Source organism: Arachis ipaensis, chromosome B10, assembly GCF_059453495.1.
Source record: "Arachis ipaensis isolate K30076 ecotype BB chromosome B10, ASM5945349v1, whole genome shotgun sequence".
NCBI classification, from domain to species: Eukaryota; Viridiplantae; Streptophyta; class Magnoliopsida; order Fabales; family Fabaceae; genus Arachis; species Arachis ipaensis.
In genome coordinates, this window is record NC_142435.1 from 124,311,808 (window position 1) to 124,331,721 (window position 19,914).

Genomic DNA, 19,914 nt, shown 5'->3' on the forward strand with positions numbered 1-19,914 from the left:
TTAGATTGGATGAGTATCTCTTAGATCTCTTAATCAGAATCTTCGTGGTGTAAGCTAGAATGATGGAGGCATTCAAGAGAATCCGGAAAATCTAAACCTTGTCTGTGGTATTCCGAGTAGGATTCAATGATTGAATGACTGTGACGAGCTTCAAACTCGCGAGTGCTGGGTGTAGTGACAGACGCAAAAGGATAGTAAATCCTATTCCAGTATGATCGAGAACCGACAGATGAATAGCCGTGCCGTGACAGGGTGCGTTGACCATTTTCACTGAGAGGATAGGATGTAACCATTAACAAGGGTGATGCCTCCAGACGATTAGCCGTGCCGTGACAGGGCATTTGGATCATTATCCCGAGAGAAGACCGAAAGTAGCCATTGACAATGGTGATGCATTACATAAAGCCAGCCATGGAAAGGAGTAAGACTGATTGGATGAAGACAGCAGGAAAGCAGAGGTTCAGAGGAACGAAAGCATCTCTATGCGCTTATCTGAAACTCTCACCAATGATTTACATAAGTATTTCTATCCCTATTTTAGTAATTATTTTCGAAAACCCCATTACTATTTTATATCCGCCTGACTGAGATTTACAAGGTGACCATAGCTTGCTTCATACCAACAATCTCCGTGGGATTCGACCCTTACTCACGTAAGGTATTACTTGGACGACCCAGTGCACTTGCTGGTTAGTTGTGCGAAGTTGTGAACCATGGTATTGGCATCATGTTTTTGGCGCCACTACCAGGGAAAGAAAGAGCGATAAATTTTACATAATTAAAGTGTAATCACAACTTCTGCGCACCAAGTTTTTGGCGCCGTTGCCGGGGATTGTTCGAATTTGGACAACTGACGGTTCATCTTGTTGCTCAGATTAGGTAACTTTCTTTTCGTTTTCTTTTCAAAAAGTTTTCAAAAAATCTTTCAAAAAAATTTTTCTTTTGTTTTCGAAAAAAAAAATTTTTTAAATAAAAATGTTTTCAAAAATAAATTATTCTATGGCTTCAAAACTTTCAAGAATGAATTCTAGAGTTTCATGGTAACATGTTGAATCCTATCTGGCTGAAAAGCCATACCCAAACTCCTTTGGGATTGGTCTTCAACTAATCACCTCAATGGATGTAAATCCATTCTAAAGCTTGACTGGCTATTAAGCCATGTCTAACCCTCAGATTGAAGCTTTAGACTAAAGAGCACAAGATTCCTGGAATTCATATTAAAGATTTTGAAATCCTTATTTTTGTTTTTCAAATAAATTTTCGAAAAAAATACAAAAAAAATTAGAAAATCATAAAAATCAAAAATATTTTTTGTGTTTTTGTTTGAGTCTTGAGTCATGTTATAAGTTTGGTGTCAATTGCATGTGCATCTTGCATTTTTTTTTTCGAAAATTTCATGCATTCATGGTGTTCTTCATGATCTTCAAGTTGTTCTTGGTAAGTCTTCTTGTTTGATCTTTGCATTTGCATGTTTTGTGTCTTTTCTTGTTTTTCATATGCATTCTTGGATTCTTAGTGTCTAAGCATTAAAGAATTCTAAGTTTGGTGTCTTTCATGTTTTCTTTGCATTAAAAATTTCTCAAAAATGTGTTCTTGATGTTCATCATGATCTTCATAGTGTTCTTGGTGTTCATCTTGACATTCATAGTATTCTTGCATGCATTCATTGTTTTGATCCATAACTTTCATGCATTGCATCATTTTTCTTGTTTTTCTCTCTCTTCATTAAAAATTCAAAAATAAAAAAAAATATCCTTCCTTTTTTCTCTCTCAAAATTTCAAAAATTAGATTTGACTTTTTCAAAAAATTTTAAAATCAAGTTGTTTCTTATGAGTCAAATCAAATTTTCAATTTGAAAATCTCATCTTTTTCAAAATCTTTTTCAAAAATCAAATCTTTTTCAAATTTCTTAGTTATTTTCGAAAATTCCAAAAATATTTTTCAAAAATCTTTTTTTTCTTATTTTTATATCAAATTTTCGAAAATAACAATAACAATTAATGTTTTGATTCAAAAATTTCAAGTTTGTTACTTGCTTGTTAAGAAAGATTCAAACTTTAAGTTTTTGAATCATATCTTGTGATTTCTTGTGAATCAAGTCATTAATTGTATTTTTAAAAAAAAATCAAATCTTTTTTTTCAAAAACTAATTTCTATCATATCTTTTCAAAAATATCTTCTTATCTTACCTTTTTCAAAAAAATTTGATTTCAAAATATCTTTTCTAACTTCCTAACTTCTTATCTTTTCAAAATTGATTTTCAAAATTTGTTTCAACTAACTAACTAACTTTTTGTTTGTTTCTTACCTTTTTCAAAACCACCTAACTAACTCTCTCTCTCTATTTTCGAAAATATCTTCCCCCTTTTTTCAAAAATTTCTTTTTAATTAACTAATTATTTTATTTTTATTTTGAATTTTCGAAAAAACTACTAACCTTTTTCAAAAACTATTTTCGAAAATCACTAACTCTTTTTCAAAAATTATTTTCGAAAATTCTCCTTCTCACTCATCTTCTTCAATTTATTTATTCATCTACTAACACTTCATCTCACCCAAATTCGAACCCCCTCTTCCATCTGTGTTCGAATTTCTTCTTCTTCTTTTCTTCTACTCACACTGGGACTTCTATACTGTGGTAAAAAGAACCCCTATTATTATTATTATTCTGTTCTCTCTTTTTCATATGAGCAGGAGCAAGGACAAGAACATTCTTGTTAAAGCAGATCCAGAACCTGAAAGGACTCTGAAGAGGAAACTAAGAGAAGCTAAATTACAACAATCCAGAGAGAACCTTTCAGAAATTTTCGAACAGGAAGAGGAGATGGCAGCCGAAAATAATAATAATGCAAGGAGAATGCTTGGTGACTTTACTGCACCTAATTCCAATTTACATGGAAGAAGCATCTCCATTCCTGCCATTGGAGCAAACAACTTTGAGCTGAAACCTCAGCTAGTTTCTCTGATGCAGCAGAACTGCAAATTTCATGGACTTCCATCTGAAGATCCTTTTCAGTTCTTAACTAAATTCTTGCAGATCTGTGATAATGTTAAGACTAATGGAGTAGATCCTGAAGTCTACAGGCTCATGCTTTTCCCATTTGCTGTAAGAGACAGAGCTAGAATCTGGTTGGACTCTCAACCCAGAGACAGCCTGAACTCTTGGGATAAGCTGGTCACGGCTTTCTTAGCCAAGTTCTTTCCTCCTCAAAAGCTGAGCAAGCTTAGAGCGGATGTTCAAACCTTCAGACAGAAAGAAGGTGAATCCCTCTATGAAGCTTGGGAAAGATACAAACAGTTGACCAAAAAGTGTCCTTCTGACATGCTTTCAGAATAGACCATCCTGGATATATTCTATGATGGTCTGTCTGAGTTATCTAAGATGTCATTGGATACCTCTGCAGGTGGATCCATTCACCTAAAGAAAACACCTGCAGAAGCTCAAGAACTCATTGACATGGTTGCAAATAACCAGTTCATGTACACTTCTGAAAGGAATCCTGTGAATAATGGGACGCCTATGAAGAAGGGAGTTCTTGAAGTCGATACTCTGAATGCCATATTGGCTCAGAACAAAATATTGACTCAGCAAGTCAATATGATTTCTCAGAGTCTAAATGGAGTGCAAGCTGCATCCAACAGTACTCAAGAGGCTTCTTATGAAGAAGAAGCTTATGATCCTGAAAACCCTGCAATAGCAGAGGTGAATTACTTAGGTGAACCTTATGGAAACACCTGTAACTCATCATGGAGAAATCATCCAAATTTCTCATGGAAGGATCAAAAGCCTCAACAAGGCTTTAATAATGGTGGAAGAAACAGGTTTAGCAATAGCAAGCCTTTTCCATCATCCACTCAGCAACAGACAGAGAATTCTGAGCAGAACCCATCTAGCTTAGCAAACTTAGTCTCTGATCTATCTAAGGCCACTGTGAGTTTCATGAATGAAACAAGGTCTTCCATTAGAAATTTGGAAGCACAAGTGGGCCAGCTGAGTAAAAGAATCACTGAAATCCCTCCTAGCACTCTCCCAAGCAATACAGAAGAAAATCCAAAAGGAGAGTGCAAGGCCATTGACATAACCAAAATGGCCGAACCCAATGAGGGAGAGGAGGACGTGAATCCCAAGGAGGAAGACCTCCTGGGACGTCCAGTGATCAATAAGGAGCTTCCCTCTGAGGAACCAAATGACTCTGAGGCTCATCTAGAGACCATAGAGATTCCATTGAACCTCCTTATGCCATTCATGAGCTCTGATGAGTATTCCTCTTCTGAAGATAATGAGGATGTTACTAAAGAGCAAGCTGCCAAGTTTCTTGGTGCAATCATGAAGCTAAATGCCAAATTATTTGGCATTGATACCTGGGAAGTTGAACCTCCCTTGTTCATCAATGAACTAAGTGATCTGGATCAACTGACATTGCCTCAGAAGAGACAAGATCTTGGAAAGTTCATAATACCTCGTACTATAGGCACCATGATCTTTAAGGCTCTGTGTGACCTTGGTTCAGGAATAAACCTCATGCCCCTCTCTGTAATAGAGAAACTGGGAATCTATGGGGTGCAAGCTGCTAGAATCTCATTAGAGATGGCAGATAATTCAAGAAAACAGGCTTATGGACAAGTAGAGGACATGTTAGTAAAGGTTGAAAGCCTTTACATCCCTGCTAATTTCATAGTCCTGGATACTGGAAAGGAAGAGGATGAATCCATCATCCTAGGAAGACCTTTCCTAGCCACAGCAAGAGCTGTGATTGATGTGGACAGAGGAGAATTGATCCTTCAATTAAATAAGGACAACCTTGTGTTTATAACTCAAGGATCTCTCTCTGCATCCATGGATAGGAAGCAGAAAAAGCTTCTCTCAAAGCAGAGTCAACCAAAGCCCCCACAGTCAGACTCTAAGTTTGGTGTTGGGAGGCCACAACCAAACTCTAAGTTTGGTGTTGAACTCCCATATCCAAACTCTAAGTTTAGTGTTGGAGAGTCTCAACAATGCTCTGAACATCTGTGAGGCTCCACAAGAGCCCACTGTCAAGCTATTTACATTAAAGAAGCGCTTGTTAGGAAGCAACCCAATTTTTATTTATCTAACTATATTTTTCTTAGTTATATATCTTTATAGGTTCATGAACATGTGGAGTCAAAAAATAAACAAAAAAATTAAAAACGGAATCAAAAACAGCAGAAGAAATATCACACCCTGGAGGAGCATCTGTCTGGCGTTCAGCGCCAAAACAGAGCATGGTTCTGGTGCTGAACGCCCAAAATGGGAAGTGTCCGGGCGCTGAACGCCCAAAATGGGCATCATCTGGGCGCTGAACGCCAGAAATGCACCCTGGAGAGGAGCTGGCACTGAACGCCCAGAACAAGCATGGTTCTGGCGTTCAACGCCAGAAATGGCCAACAAATGGGCGTTGAACGCCCAAAATGGGCACCAACCTGGCGCTGAACGCCCAGAGTTGCATGCAAGGGCATTTTGCATGCCTAATTTGGTGCAAGGGTGTAAATCCTTGACACCTCAGGATCTGTGGACCCCACAGGATAATCTCAGGATCTGTGGACCCCACAAGAATTATCTCAGGATCTGTGGACCCCACAGGATCACCCACATACCTCCACTCACTCTCTTCTCTCTTCTCAATCATCCTCTCTTCCCAATAAACACTCTTCCCCAAAACCCTTCACCTATCACCTCCACCACTCACATCCATCCACTCTTCCCCACAAACCTACCTCATAAACTCCACCTACCTTTAAAATTCAAAATCAATTTCCCACCCAAACCCACCCTAAATGGCCGAAACTTCGCCCCCCTCCCTTCCCTATATAAAGCCCTCCATTCTTCTTCAAATTCACACAACACAACCCCTCTATACCCTTCTTGGCCGAAACACAACACCTTCCCCCTCTCCTCCATATCTTCTTCTTCTTCCTCTATTCTTTCTTTTATTGCTCGAGGGCGAGCAATATTCTAAGTTTAGTGTGGTAAAAGCATAAGCTTTTTGTTTTTCCATTACCATTGATGGCACCTAAGACCGGAGAATCCTCTAGAAAGGGGCAAGGAAAGACAAAAGCTTCCACCTCCGAGTCATGGGAGATGGAAAGATTCATCTCTAAATCCCATCAAGACCACTTCTATGATGTTGTGGCCAAGAAGAAGGTGATCCCCGAGGTCCCTTTCAAACTCAAAAGAAATGAGTATCCAGAGATCCGACATGAAATTCAAAGAAGAGGTTGGGAAGTTCTAACAAATCCCATCCAACAAGTCGGCATTCTAATGGTTCCAGAGTTCTATGCTAATGCATGGATCACCAAGAACCATGATCAAAGTAAGAACCCGGATCCAAAGAACTATGTTATAATGGTTCGGGGGAAATACTTAGATTTTAGTCCGGAGAATGTAAGGTTGGCGTTCAACTTGCCAAACATGGAAGAGAACGCACGCCCCTACACAAGAAGGGTCAACTTTGATCAAAGGTTGGACCAAGTCCTCATGGACATATGTGTGGAAGGAGCTCAATGGAAGATTGACTCCAAAGGCAAGCCGGTTCAACTAAGAAGATTGGACCTCAAGCCTGTGGCTAGAGGATGGTTGGAATTCATCCAATGCTCCATCATCCCCACTAGCAACCGATCTGAAGTTACTGTGGATCGGGCCATCATGATTCATAGCATCATGATTGGAGAGGAAATAGAAGTTCATGAAGTCATCTCTAATGAACTCTACAAAATAGTCGAAAAGTCATCCCCATGGCAAGGCTAGCTTTTCCTCATCTTATTTGCCATCTATGTTACTCAGCTGGAGCTTTCATAGAAGGAGACATTCCTATTAAGGAAGAGAAGCCCATCACTAAGAAAAAGATGGAGCAAGCAAGAGAGCCCATTCATGGAGCTCAAGAGGCGTATGAAGCTCATCACCATGAGATCCCGGAGATGCCTCAAATGCATTTTCCTCCACAAAACTATTGGGAGAAAATCAACACCTCCCTAGGAGAATTGAGTTCCAATATGGGACAACTAAGGGTGGAACATCAAGAGCACTCCATCATCTTTCATGAAATAAGAGAAGATCAAAAAGCAATGAGGGAGGAGCAACAAAGACAAGGAAGAGACATAGAAGAGCTCAAGGACATCATTGGTTCCTCAAGAAGGAAACGCCACCATCACTAAGGTGGATTCATTCCTTGTCCTTATTTCTTCTGTTTTTCGTTTTCTATGCTATGTGCTTATCTATGTTTGTGTCTTCATTACATGATCATTAGTAGTTAGTAACTATGTCTTAAAGTTATGAATGTCCTATGAATCCATCACCTCTCTTAAATGAAAAATGTTTTAATTCAAAAGAACAAGAAGTACATGAGTTTCGAATTTATCCTTGAACTTAGCTTAATTATATTGATGTGGTGACAATGCTTCTTGTTTTCTGAATGTATGCTTGAACAGTGCATATGTCTTTTGAAGTTGTTGTTTAAGAATGTTAAATATGTTGGCTCTTAAAAGAATGATGACTAGGAGACATGTTATTTGATAATCTGAAAAATCATAAAAATGATTCTTGAAGCAAGAAAAAGCAGCAAAGAACAAAGCTTGCAGAAAAAAAAATAAATAATAAAATAGGCGAAAAAAATATAGAAAGAAAAAGAAAAAGCAAGCAGAAAAATCCAAAAGCTCTTAAAACCAAGAGGCAAGAGCAAAAAGCCAATAACCCTTAAAACCAAAAGGCAAGGGCAAATAAAAAGGATCCCAAGGCTTTGAGCATCAGTGGATAGGAGGGCCTAAAGGAATAAAATCCTGGTCTAAGCGGCTAAACCAAGCTGTCCCTAACCATGTGCTTGTGGCGTGTAGGTGTCAAGTGAAAACTTGAGACTGAGCGGTTAAAGTTAAGGTCCAAAGCAAAAAAAGAGTGTGCTTAAGAACCCTGGACACCTCTAATTGGGAACTTTAGCAAAGCTGAGTCACAATCTGAAAAGGTTCACCCAATTATGTGTCTGTGGCATTTATGTATCCGGTGGTAATACTAGAAAACAAAGTGCTTAAGGCCACGGCCAAGACTCATAAAATAGCTGTGTTCAAGAATCATCATACTGAACTAGGAGAATCAATAACACTATCTGAACTCTGAGTTCCTATAGAAGCCAATCATTCTGAACTTCAATGGATAAAGTGAGATGCCAAAACTATTCAAGAGGTAAAAAGCTACAAGTCCCGCTCATCTGGTTGGAGCTATGTTTCATTGATAGTATGGAATTTATAGTATATTCTCTTCTTTTTATCCTATTTAATTTTCAGTTGCTTGGGGACAAGCAACAATTTAAGTTTGGTGTTGTGATGAGCGGATAATTTATACGCTTTTTGACATTATTTTTAGTATGTTTTTAGTAGGATCTAGTTACTTTTAGGGATGTTTTCATTAGTTTTTATGTTAAATTCACATTTCTGGACTTTACTATGAGTTTGTGTGTTTTTCTGTGATTTCAGGTATTTTCTGGCTGAAATTGAGGGACTTGAGCAAAAATCAGATTCAGAGGTTGAAGAAGGACTGCTGATGCTGTTGGATTCTGACCTCCCTGCACTCAAAGTAGATTTTCTGGAGCTACAGAACTCGAAATGGCGCTCTTCCAATTGCTTTGAAAAGTAGACATCTAGGGCTTTTCAGAAATGTATAATAGTTCATACTTTGCCCAAGTTTAGACGACGCAAACTGGCATTCAACGCCAGTTCTCTGCCTAATTCTAGCGTCCAGCGCCAGAAACAAGCTGCAAAGTGGAGTTCAATGCCAAAACTGGCACAAAAGCTGGCGTTCAACTCCAAGAATGACCTCTACACGTGCAACACTCAAGCTCAGCCCAAGCACACACCAAGTGGGCCCCGGAAGTGGATTTATGCATCAAATACTTACTCTGTAAACCCTAGTAGCTAGTTTATTATAAATAGGACCTTTTACTATTGTATTAGACATCCTGGATTGTATTCTGATCCTATGATCACGTTTTAGGGGGCTGGCCATTCGGCCATGCCTGGACCTTTCACTTATGTATTTTCAACGGTAGAGTTTCTACACTCCATAGATTAAGGTATGGAGCTCTGCTGTTTCTCAAAGATTAATGCAAAGTACTACTGTTTTCTATTCAATTCATCTTATTTCGCTTCTAAGATATTCATTCGCACTTCAACCTGAATGTGATGAACATGACAATCATCATCATTCCCTATGAACGCGTGCCTGACAACCACTTCCGTTCTACATTAGATTGGATGAGTATCTCTTAGATCTCTTAATAAGAATCTTCGTGGTGTAAGCTAGAATGATGGCGGCATTCAAGAGAATCCGGAAAGTCTAAACCTTGTCTGTGGTATTCCGAGTAAGATTCAATGATTGAATGACTGTGACGAGCTTCAAACTCGCGAGTGCTGGGCGTAGTGACAGACGCAAAAGGATAGTAAATCCTATTCCAGCATGATCGAGAACCGACAGATGAATAGCCGTGCCGTGACAGGGTGCGTTGACCATTTTCACTGAGAGGATAGGATGTAACCATTGACAAGGGTGATGCCTCCAGACGATTAGCCGTGCTGTGACAGGGCATTTGGATCATTTTCCCGAGAGAAGACCGAAAGTAGCCATTGACAATGGTGATGCATTACATAAAGCCAGCCATGGAAAGGAGTAAGACTGATTGGATGAAGACAGCAGGAAAGCAGAGGTTCAGAGGAACGAAAGCATCTCTATGCGCTTATCTGAAACTCTCACCAATGATTTACATAAGTATTTCTATCCCTATTTTAGTAATTATTTTCGAAAACCCCATTACTATTTTATATCCGCCTGACTGAGATTTACAAGGTGACCATAGCTTGCTTCATACCAACAATCTCCGTGGGATTCGACCCTTACTCACGTAAGGTATTACTTGGACGACCCAGTGCACTTGCTGGTTAGTTGTGCGAAGTTGTGAACCATGGTATTGGCATCATGTTTTTGGCGCCACTACCAGGGAAAGAAAGAGCGATAAATTTTACATAATTAAAGTGTAATCACAACTTCTGCGCACCATTAGCCACTAATGTTCTTCAATTCTACTTATCCCATGGAATGCATGTTCAGTGTATGAGTTTTGGTTGTGAAGTTAAAACCACCCTTGTATGTTGTAAATGTTTTTCAAGTAACTTTGGTGGTTACATTCAAAGCTGCATTTTCCGATAGCCTGTTTTTCTAGGTTTTCTTCTACCTGAAACATCGGTACTTATATCAATGGCAGATTTTTTGGTCACCTGTTTTTCTTGTCTCTCTTTTATCTGAAACATTGGTAGTTGTATCAATGGCAGTGGTTACGTAACATGAAGGTGCTTGTAATTGTTCATTTCCCATACGTTGGTGAAGTAATCCATGTACATAGAATAATCTTAAAGGTTGACACGACTAATTACGATTTGTACTTGCTGTACATGTAAGATTGGTCATTGTTTTGTATTGGTCTAATTATATTCCACTCTCACATGCACCCTCGCCTTTGGGGGTGGGTCACATATACGAGACCTAGATATGGTCTAACAAAAGGAAATATAAAGTGCAGTGCAAATACCGGAACCACTGGAACAAACACGAATACGAATCTTAAAAATTGAACATGAACGTTTACTGTAACATGCTTGATGAATTTAGAGAGGTCCGAAAGACATATTTGACTTGTAACATAACCAGCCATAAGTATAGTATGTTTTACAAAACACTGTTTTACAAAAGTTGAGTGTATCTGCTGCACACTCTTTGGAGACTATTGTTGGTTTGTGCCCATTCCTGAAAAAGGTGCTTATCCAGTCATACCTCATCTGTAACTCTTGACACCATACCTATGTTGAGTTTGAACAAGAGAAAACATGTTATGTTATGATTATAACATACTGCAGTATGTTTCATATGCTAATTAATAAATTTTCCACTGCCATATTGATAAATGCATCATGAGTGAGTATTTTACCTGTGTAGGTGAAACGTGTCATGGGTTACACAAGGAATTGCATGAAAATAACCACAGAATATTGCCAAACCTAGATCCCAGGAAGCATTGCACAATTAAATAAGTAGCTGGATTACATAATATTAGACAAAAGGTCAATGGTCTCTCGGCCATTAAGCATTCAAACAAGCATTCTCAAAAGGGATTTAGGTGAACATGTGGGTCAATTTGTTGCTGGGGAATTGGTGGTTAAGTTCCTCCAGTATTCCAACACAGCTTGGATGACCTCCATGCGCTTGTCATTATGGTACTTTAGCACCATGTCAACAGCAAGCCTCATACGACTGTACTCTGTAATTTTCTGCAACCAAAGGGGATTTTAGTTAACACATTTTCTCATAATACTACAACCAAAATCCTCAGGTCTATGGTGTCTGGGTATACCTCTGCCTCATATGAGTTTCACAGGTGGTACATTATCATCCATTGCGCAACATACAGGCCGCAGTCATTACTGGAACAAAAGATGGTTTGCTTATATTATTTTTTTTAAGGCCGGTTATACAACATTCTGATTTAAGTGACATAAGTTAAACCTAAAGGACTTCCAGGTTATGAATGAATTCATCATTCCAAGTTTCCAACCAAAGTACAGAGTGAAAAAAATTTATCATATCATACATCCTCATGGATCAAATAGTCACATCTGACTTAAGTTCATAGACAAGCTAAGGTAACGACAGTAGATTGAGTATCGGGGTACCTTCCGGGGTCCTGTCTGGTCACCTTAGGCTCCTTTATCTCATATTCACTGCACAGAATCCTAGGATTTTTCTGGTCGTCATATCAATCATCACTGTCCAACACCTCCTCCAGGAAGATGGCCTTGTGGATGTATCACGGCGTCACAAAAGGAAGCATCTGCTCAGATGCTTTTCGAATAAAATGCAATGATGTCATTATTTTTAAGCTGCCAGAACTGCTTGGGTCTGTCATCTTCTGAGGGAATGGAGTCTAGGTACACAAGCTGCCTGCAAATGACGTCAATCACCAGTAGAAACCAATGTCCATCGCACTAAATGGGATAGTAAATCTGCCAGCGGAAACTAATTATGGAATATTCACATGCTATATAAATTTGGTGTCCATGAGGATATTACTAATCTTATCGGATCTAACCTTGCAAACCCGGTTGGCCTTGCCCATGAAGTCCTCCCGGATCGCCTTCAGTGTGGCATGCGGAATGGATCCCCTTCCGGTGGCAATTTGCTATAACGACAAAGTTAAATGATGACCTTAAAAAATTTTCACAAGGTTCATAATGAAACTAATCAATTGCTATAAGTTCTAAGTTATTTTTAGGTTTTGGAAAAAAAAACCCCACCATGCGAGGTCTTAAAATAAATAAAATTAGGTTAAACGGGTGAAATACTAACACATGTAATTATCCATTCAACTACAGGGTAATATTTTTTGTTATTGTTTTCAAGTTAAATTAGTATTTTTCACTCACTGAGAAGGTTGTTGGTAAAAACCAATGAATCCTAGTGGAGTTTCTAGCCAACATGCAGGCAAGAAGTATCAGAACCTATAAAAACACACAATGCAAAATACTTAGTCATGAGCCTCAGCAAAATCATGTAACTCGAGATGTGAGGATCATGTACACAGCTCTTTTATTCATTTTGTACTCACATCGTCGACTACGGGCTTCCTAGGCTCCAGAGTTCTGAGAGTACCCCTGGTAATAGCGCAGTGTGGGCTCTGAACAAGAAGCTCGCTGTAGGAATCAATGTTAGCAAGCATTATTAATTTTGAATTAGTTATAACATGAGCTCAAGAATGTAGGTGATCATTCCTGGTAACCAAAAACGCATATCATTTATACAGATGTCTCGAACAAAACATGCATTAGTTTGAATGATGGAACAAAAATTATTGCTGATATAGCAATGGAACCTACTGTGACAAACAATGCGTTCAACTGACATTTCAACCAATCTACTAAGTATATTGTGCTACCGAAAATTACAACAATCAGTGGTTAAACTTACTCTTGGTCAAGTTTCGTGTTGAATATGTACGCAGCAACGCATAGATCAAGGCCTACAATCTTCATATCCTTGGTGGGGAAGAAAGTTAATGGCATACCCTGTAAGGAGAATATCATGTGCAATTGTTAAGAATTATAGTACAAAACATTATGGTTTGTGGCCCAGTTACTAAGCATAAGGGTGTAAACGTAGGTAAGAACTTACACGGGGAATATTTTTCCCAATCTCCTTCCCCCACTGGCTCCTATCGACATGCCGAATCTGCAGGAAATTTTGTTGCTCAGCATATTGGACTGCTAGGATGGAACTGCTAGTGATGCGTGTCTTTTCTCCCTTGCTCCGACCCACCCCAGAAAATGCTCCGGAGATAAACAGTTTCCTCCTTCCCCTTGTGGTTTGTCCCTTTGGGGCAGGGGTCGATCCAGAACGCCTCTATTTGTTTTTGCGCTTGAAGTGGAAAGTGCTGCCTTGTGGACTAGATGGCGGTGTCGGAATTGGGAGATAGTCAGGGTCGTTTCCAGTTGTTGTGGGAGTTGCATTTTTCTTTTGTAACACCCTACCACACAGAGCCTTATGCTTAAGTCATAAAACAGAGGTGGTGAGGTATTACGACCTCTAGAAATAAAATTTATTACATATAGTAACAAAAGGTTTATAATTAGGATCCTTTGAAGAAAAAGGGGTAATTCAAAACCGGTAAATCGAAAAGTACAACACTCCGAGCGATAACGTAAACGGAACTATAAAGAATAAGCTAATGCAAGAGTATACAAGAGAGTGCCAATAATATATATATATCAAGGCTCAAGACTCGGCTTGCGAAGGTAACCAGTCCGAGCATAGTAGTATGCATACATATATAAAGGAACTACCTAAAATAAGCCCAAAACACAAGATACAAAACCTGTTTCTCCAAAATAACCTCTAAAGGAGTTAATACAAAATATATATACAGTGGAGAATGTAAGTATCTAAGCAAGTATATAAGATCAAAATAAAATCCCAAGAGCTAAGGATCTTCACCAAAACAGAAGTCTCCAGCATGCCTCAGCGAGGAGCCTCACGTCCTACATCTGAAAACCACAAAATCCGCATGGGTGAGAACCAGAGGTTCTCAGCATGGTAACAGTGCCCAAATATCTAACATGTAATGTCCTGGGAAAGCTGAAGAAAATCCTAGAACTTCCAAATTATAATCAGAGCATATAAATATACTAAACCATAAGAAATGAAAATAGGCGACTAACTTAAGGATCTTCAGTCTAACTAAATATCCCCTTGCCAAATCCTTCGAACCTCCCAACCGCCAACAGTGATTCAATATGCAAGCACAATTATATCAAGCAAAGAAATGCACAAGTAGGAAGCAAGTAAGACAATTAGGCAATTAGCAAGTAATGATGCAATCAATTTGGCATTCCAAACAAATCACATATAATGCATATGATGTATGCCTGTCCTAGTGGATGATGAGTCTCATCTGTCGATTGCAAAGCCAACCCGACATGTCTTGATAGCTAAACATTGGACAGAACACGAAACACGGAGCAAGTGGGACAACACCACAACCTTTACATCTTATCCGCGTACCTGGAGCAGGGGACAACTTCACCCTGCCTCTTACCCAGGTAGTGTTACATTTTCGGCCCGGAGCAAGCAGCAACAGAACACCGCCCTTGCGTCTTACCCGAAGCCTTGGACTTTCTCAGAGCAAGTGGATAACACCACTGTATCTTACCCAGCTTATTGGCTTTTACCCAGAGCAAGTCGATAACACCACCGCATCTTACCCCAGAGTCACACACAGAAACACACTATCATTATTATTACCATCATTCATTCATCCATTCATTCTCAATTCATACCCGGAGCAAGTGGATAACACCACTACATCTTACCCGGTTCTTACCTCTTACCCGAAGCAAGTGATTAACACCACTGCGTCTTACCCGGAGGCACATCACAATCAATTTCGATTTCATTATCTTTATATTTCATTCATCTCATCCAACCAGCTTAAAATCATAATTTATAATCAGCCACAAACCATTATCTTATACACAGTCATTCGGCTCATCTTATACGCAGCCATTCGGCTCACATCATACACAGCACTCCACCATCGTCCTCAACAACTTATACCATCATCATTAATCATAACTCATCATTATATCCCCTTTCTTCATCCACAAGTTACCCCTTCCCTAGCTTCCTCTCAATCACTAGGCATTCTACATTAATTTAAGATTTAAAAGATGAAAATGGGGGTTTATAAGCCTGAAACAGCATCTCGGAAGGTCGCAAGCTTGTTGGGAAGGCGAAAGACTTGAAAATAGAGGTTTTATAAGAAGACAGGGTCGCGTGCGCACGCCCAGAAGTGTTTTCAGAAAGTGTGCATACGCACAGGGCTGTGTGCCCGCACAGAAATAAAAACTTCCATTGTTGAGTGCGTGTACAAGGCGTGCCAGCGCCATCACCAAAACATCCTTCCCAACGTGTGTGTACGCACAGAGCTGTGCGCACGCACAGCTTGCAAAAACCTTATTGTTTGTGTGCGCGCACAGGGCGTGCTAGCGCTCCCAGCCGCAGCCACTTTCTTGTGTGTGCGTACACACAAGTGTGTGCATGCGCACAGGTCCAGAAATTCACAGGATGTGTGTGCGCACACAAACCAGAAATCATAAATTCTACAGAGTTTGCAGAATTCAGATTTCAAGCCCAAACTTTCAACGATCATATCTCCTTCCATAAAATTCAGATCTCAACCAAATTTAAACCATTTTAAAGCTTATGAAATTATCTTTCATTTGATATAAAAATCATCAAATTCCAAACATAATAGCTCAAGATATGATCCGTTGAAGTTCATCAAAATTCTATTTTTACAAAAACTCATAAATTCCCAATTTCTAAAACATACACTTCCAAATTCTTTCAAAATCAACCAAAAACTCAACATTTCCAACACCAAGCATTTTCAAACTCTCATTCAATCATCAACCCACCTAGGGGTGTAGATGACCCGGTCCGGCCCTAAGGCCCGGCCTGGTCCCGAACACTTTAGGGGTTAATTTGGTGTGATTACATCGGGTTTAGGGTCGGGTAAGGGTATAAAAAATAGACCCGGTCATTATTTTGGGTCGGGTCCGGGCCATAGCTCGGGTCACCCGAAGTCAACCTGGTGGCCCGGTCATCATACACAATTAATATTTTGTGTTATTAGTGATGGATCATGACTATTCTTATGTGAAATTTAAGTATTGTAAACCTTAATATTTTGTGTTATTAGTCATTATAAGACTATAAGTTAATGTTTTATGTTTAGAATGCATAAGACTTTAGACTAATACATAATATTGTGTTATTTGTATTATTAGACAATATTAGTATTGATTGTGGTTATGCTTTAGTATTGATTGTGGTTATGCTTTAATTTTGAAGAAGGGTTGGTTCTTGTTATATTTTTCTAAGTGAATTTTACCATGTTAAATAATTGTTGGAGTCTTGAAAATTTGGATATTTTTACATGCTAGCCTACAAGAAGGTATCAACGTAATGTAATGTTAACGTCCCGGTTTTCACCCGGTTTTCATCCGGTATAATTGTGGCCCGAAAGTGTATTGGTTTCATTGGTTCTAGGGCCGGGTTCGGGTCTAATAAATAGACCCGGTGTATATTTCGGGCCGGGTCTGGGTCACATCAAACCCGGCTTCACCCGGCCCATGTGCACCCCTAAACCCACCAATTCTTCCACTTTAGCCAATCTCAATTCAATAATTTTGAAGTCATAATCAACCTTTCATATCTCAATTTCCAAACAAGTATTCAATTCATCAATCACCATATTTATATACACATACCAATATCACATTCCAAATCATGCTCATCAACAAGAGCTTCAACCTTATCATCAATTAAACATATCAATCCATATCACATACAACTTCACATGCTTTACCAACAATGATCACCACTCACAATCATTCAACCAATATTTATATATTAATTCAATCCAATTCATTCAACAACTATATCAATATTCCAAAATTTTATCCTAAGGTCACTAACCTAAGTTTTCACACCACATTACATTTTAGATATAGGAAACAGAAACTATACCTTGGCTGATTCCCGTCTAACTCGGAACGCTTCAAATTTCACTTTTTTCTCAACTTCCAATGTCTCAAAGCTCCCAAAATCAGATTTCCAGCTTGTATCTCACCTCAAGTCCTCAACATCTCCATCAACTTCAATCCATTCACATATATACCTTGCCTAACACACATAATATACATCCATCCATACAAACTCAATATCTAATCACAACAACTCAAATATTTGACTTAGGGTTGAGATACTTACCAAGCCCAAGGATCAAAAGAGGCAAGAAGAAGCTTTTTCTTCAAGTTAATTTGATCCTATAACATCCAAACTCAAAAATCTCAACACTTTTTACCCAAAATTTTCGAAATTGAGGGATGTAAATTCGAAGAGTAAACTGTGGCTTACCTCAAGAATAACTGTGTGGGATTTGTAGAGCTCAACGTCATGGTCGTGTGATCGCAAACGGTGCATCAATCGGAGCTCCAGGTCAAAAGTTATGTGGATTTGAAGATTAGATGAGGGTTTAGTGTTGTTGCATGTTCTTCCCATTTCCATTCATGTTTCCAGCGTGTTTGGTGTTGTGGGGAAGAAGAGAGTGCTGAGCTCTCTTAATTAAGTGTGGCATGGCTGGGCCTTGGGCCCAACATGGGTCCGGTTGGCCCGATTTAGCCTGTTCGGCCCAATCTTGGGCCGATTTCTTTAAAATTGGTGTCAAAATTCTCGTTTTAATTTTCTCTATCATGTTAAGCCATAAAAATCACATTTCTAACTTTCTAGAATAAATTTTAATTTATGGGTTAATTAGTCATTAATTAACCAGATTTTACATCTTTCGCTTGTATGTACGTAAGGTTGCTCCACTTTTTCCAATGGTGCCTTCGGTCATGTTGGTCTTCCCTAATTTTGGAGAGTTACTTCCAATGTGGGGTGATACAGCTTGCTTATTTATCATCTCTTTCACCAGTTCCACATACTCCTCATTAACGGACTTTTGGTTTCGGATAATGAATCTAACTTCAGCAATGTCAGCTTCAATTTGGTTGAGGTGATCTACCAAAGAAGTGGTTGTCATAGTGTGTACAGTTTCCTGCAAATCCCTCCTCCTGCAACAAAACTAGGTTTACTAAGCTATATCTGAAAGAAACCTGATGGAAAGTAAGTGAATGCTAATTTAATGTATCCATGAATAATTAACGGAGGCGTACTTAGCTTGTGTTCCGACCCATTAGCGGGGTTGGGCGGCAACTCCGACTGCGATCCCCTAGGAGCAAAAGGTGCAGGTGAAGTTCCAGGGACCAACAAAGACGGCGGTTCCTTGATCTATTCTTTGTCCATTGCCGCAATGTCTTACGCTCGAAGAACCTGCACACACATATCAGGTCGGGATACATAACTATTACTAGAAAATAATGACTAAGGGATTGCTATGACAGGATGAAGATGTCTTTGCCGGTGACGGTCTCTCACACGGTGCAGTAACCCATGAAAACAATGAATGGATGAATGGTATGCAACTAGGGCTGAAACAAGTTATGTCGAGGGAGACGATGAGATTGAGACCGCGGTTGTGTTTGTTTGGTTAACTGGACTGCAACTCATGTAAATTGGGCCATGCAACATACTCAGACCTCAGTGCACTTACTTTTGGGTTAATTTTGTGGGGCCCAGTCATTCAGGAATGGTAACTCATTAATTGAAGTTATCGAGAAATGCTCGTTTATTTTTTTTTTTTTTTGGGATTTTCTGGGCTGGGAAACCTGACCCGCCTTAGCCGTCCCATTTCCCTCATCCGATTTTCTTCTTGTAAAATAGACACTAGCCGATAGGTTATTAAGGCTTTTTTCTCAGTCCAGCCATGTATAAACCAAGTTATGCGAACAAAATACAACTTTTCATTGTTACACTTTTTTTATGCTGGATCCAAAAGTTTTACCAATTTTAATAATAACTTGTATTCTTTTTTAGAATTCTCATTAATACGCAGAATGGGTATACAAGTGTTTGACTCAAACTATATATTAATATAAAGGACTGTGAATGAAATTGGATGAAATTAAAATATAATAACTTAAACATCTATATGTTGCATCGTTTAGTTTTTAAATAATTTGAAATAAAAATAACATATAACATATAGGATAACCCCTTGACTAACTTGAAATTTAAACTTAAGATCTCATATAATTTAATTAAATTTTTCACTATAAAAGTACTATTGATATTGTCTTTGTTTCAATTAAATTAAAAACCAGTTACATATGTGCTTATGTTACTTTGTGCACTAGGTGACAAAAATTCTTCATATTGAAATATAAAAAAAAAATTCTAAATTGTGGACAGACTTCATTCTTATGCTAAAAACAAATACAAAAATTTTAATAAAATATTTTTCAGAAGTGGTCTCATGTATTTAGTTTGTTGAGTCTTTCACCACATACGTACACAAATTTTTCATATTAATTAGAGGTTGTGAACATCAACACTAAGATAAAGATGGTCTAAGGAAAATAAATAGCTAAACTCCTAGACAATGATGAAATGCACATAAAATGATTTAACTTTTTGGAGATCAGGTGAACCATTTAATGTTTGTTCGATGAAAAGGGTCTCAGAAACAAGGTGCTGATAGACATTATCTCACCAAGTACTTCCAACATAATAAATGAAGACATACACATGAGACTTAAAACAAGAATGAAGGTGAGGTCCATAATGGTAAAAACAGGGCGTGAGAATAAACAAACTGATAAAGTAACCTCATTTTTTCCATGTGGTGTCCATTTAGTTGTCAATA

At 38.6% G+C, this 19,914-nt stretch overlaps 1 long non-coding RNA gene and 1 other non-coding gene across 2 annotated transcripts; both read right to left on the bottom strand.

Annotated features, from left to right (window-relative positions):
• Positions 1-3,221: 3,221 nt before the first annotated feature.
• On the bottom strand, positions 3,222-3,329 carry LOC148581595 (small nucleolar RNA R71). Its single transcript, XR_015896879.1, has one exon. It is a non-coding gene; the product is annotated as a small nucleolar RNA R71 (small nucleolar RNA).
• An 8,317-nt stretch (positions 3,330-11,646) lies between these two features.
• Positions 11,647-18,693, bottom strand: LOC148581596 (uncharacterized). Its single transcript, XR_015886567.1, has 3 exons — positions 18,331-18,693; positions 17,948-18,223; positions 11,647-13,559 (listed from the first exon to the last, which is right to left on the bottom strand). It is a non-coding gene; the product is annotated as an uncharacterized LOC148581596 (long non-coding RNA).
• Positions 18,694-19,914: the final 1,221 nt, after the last annotated feature.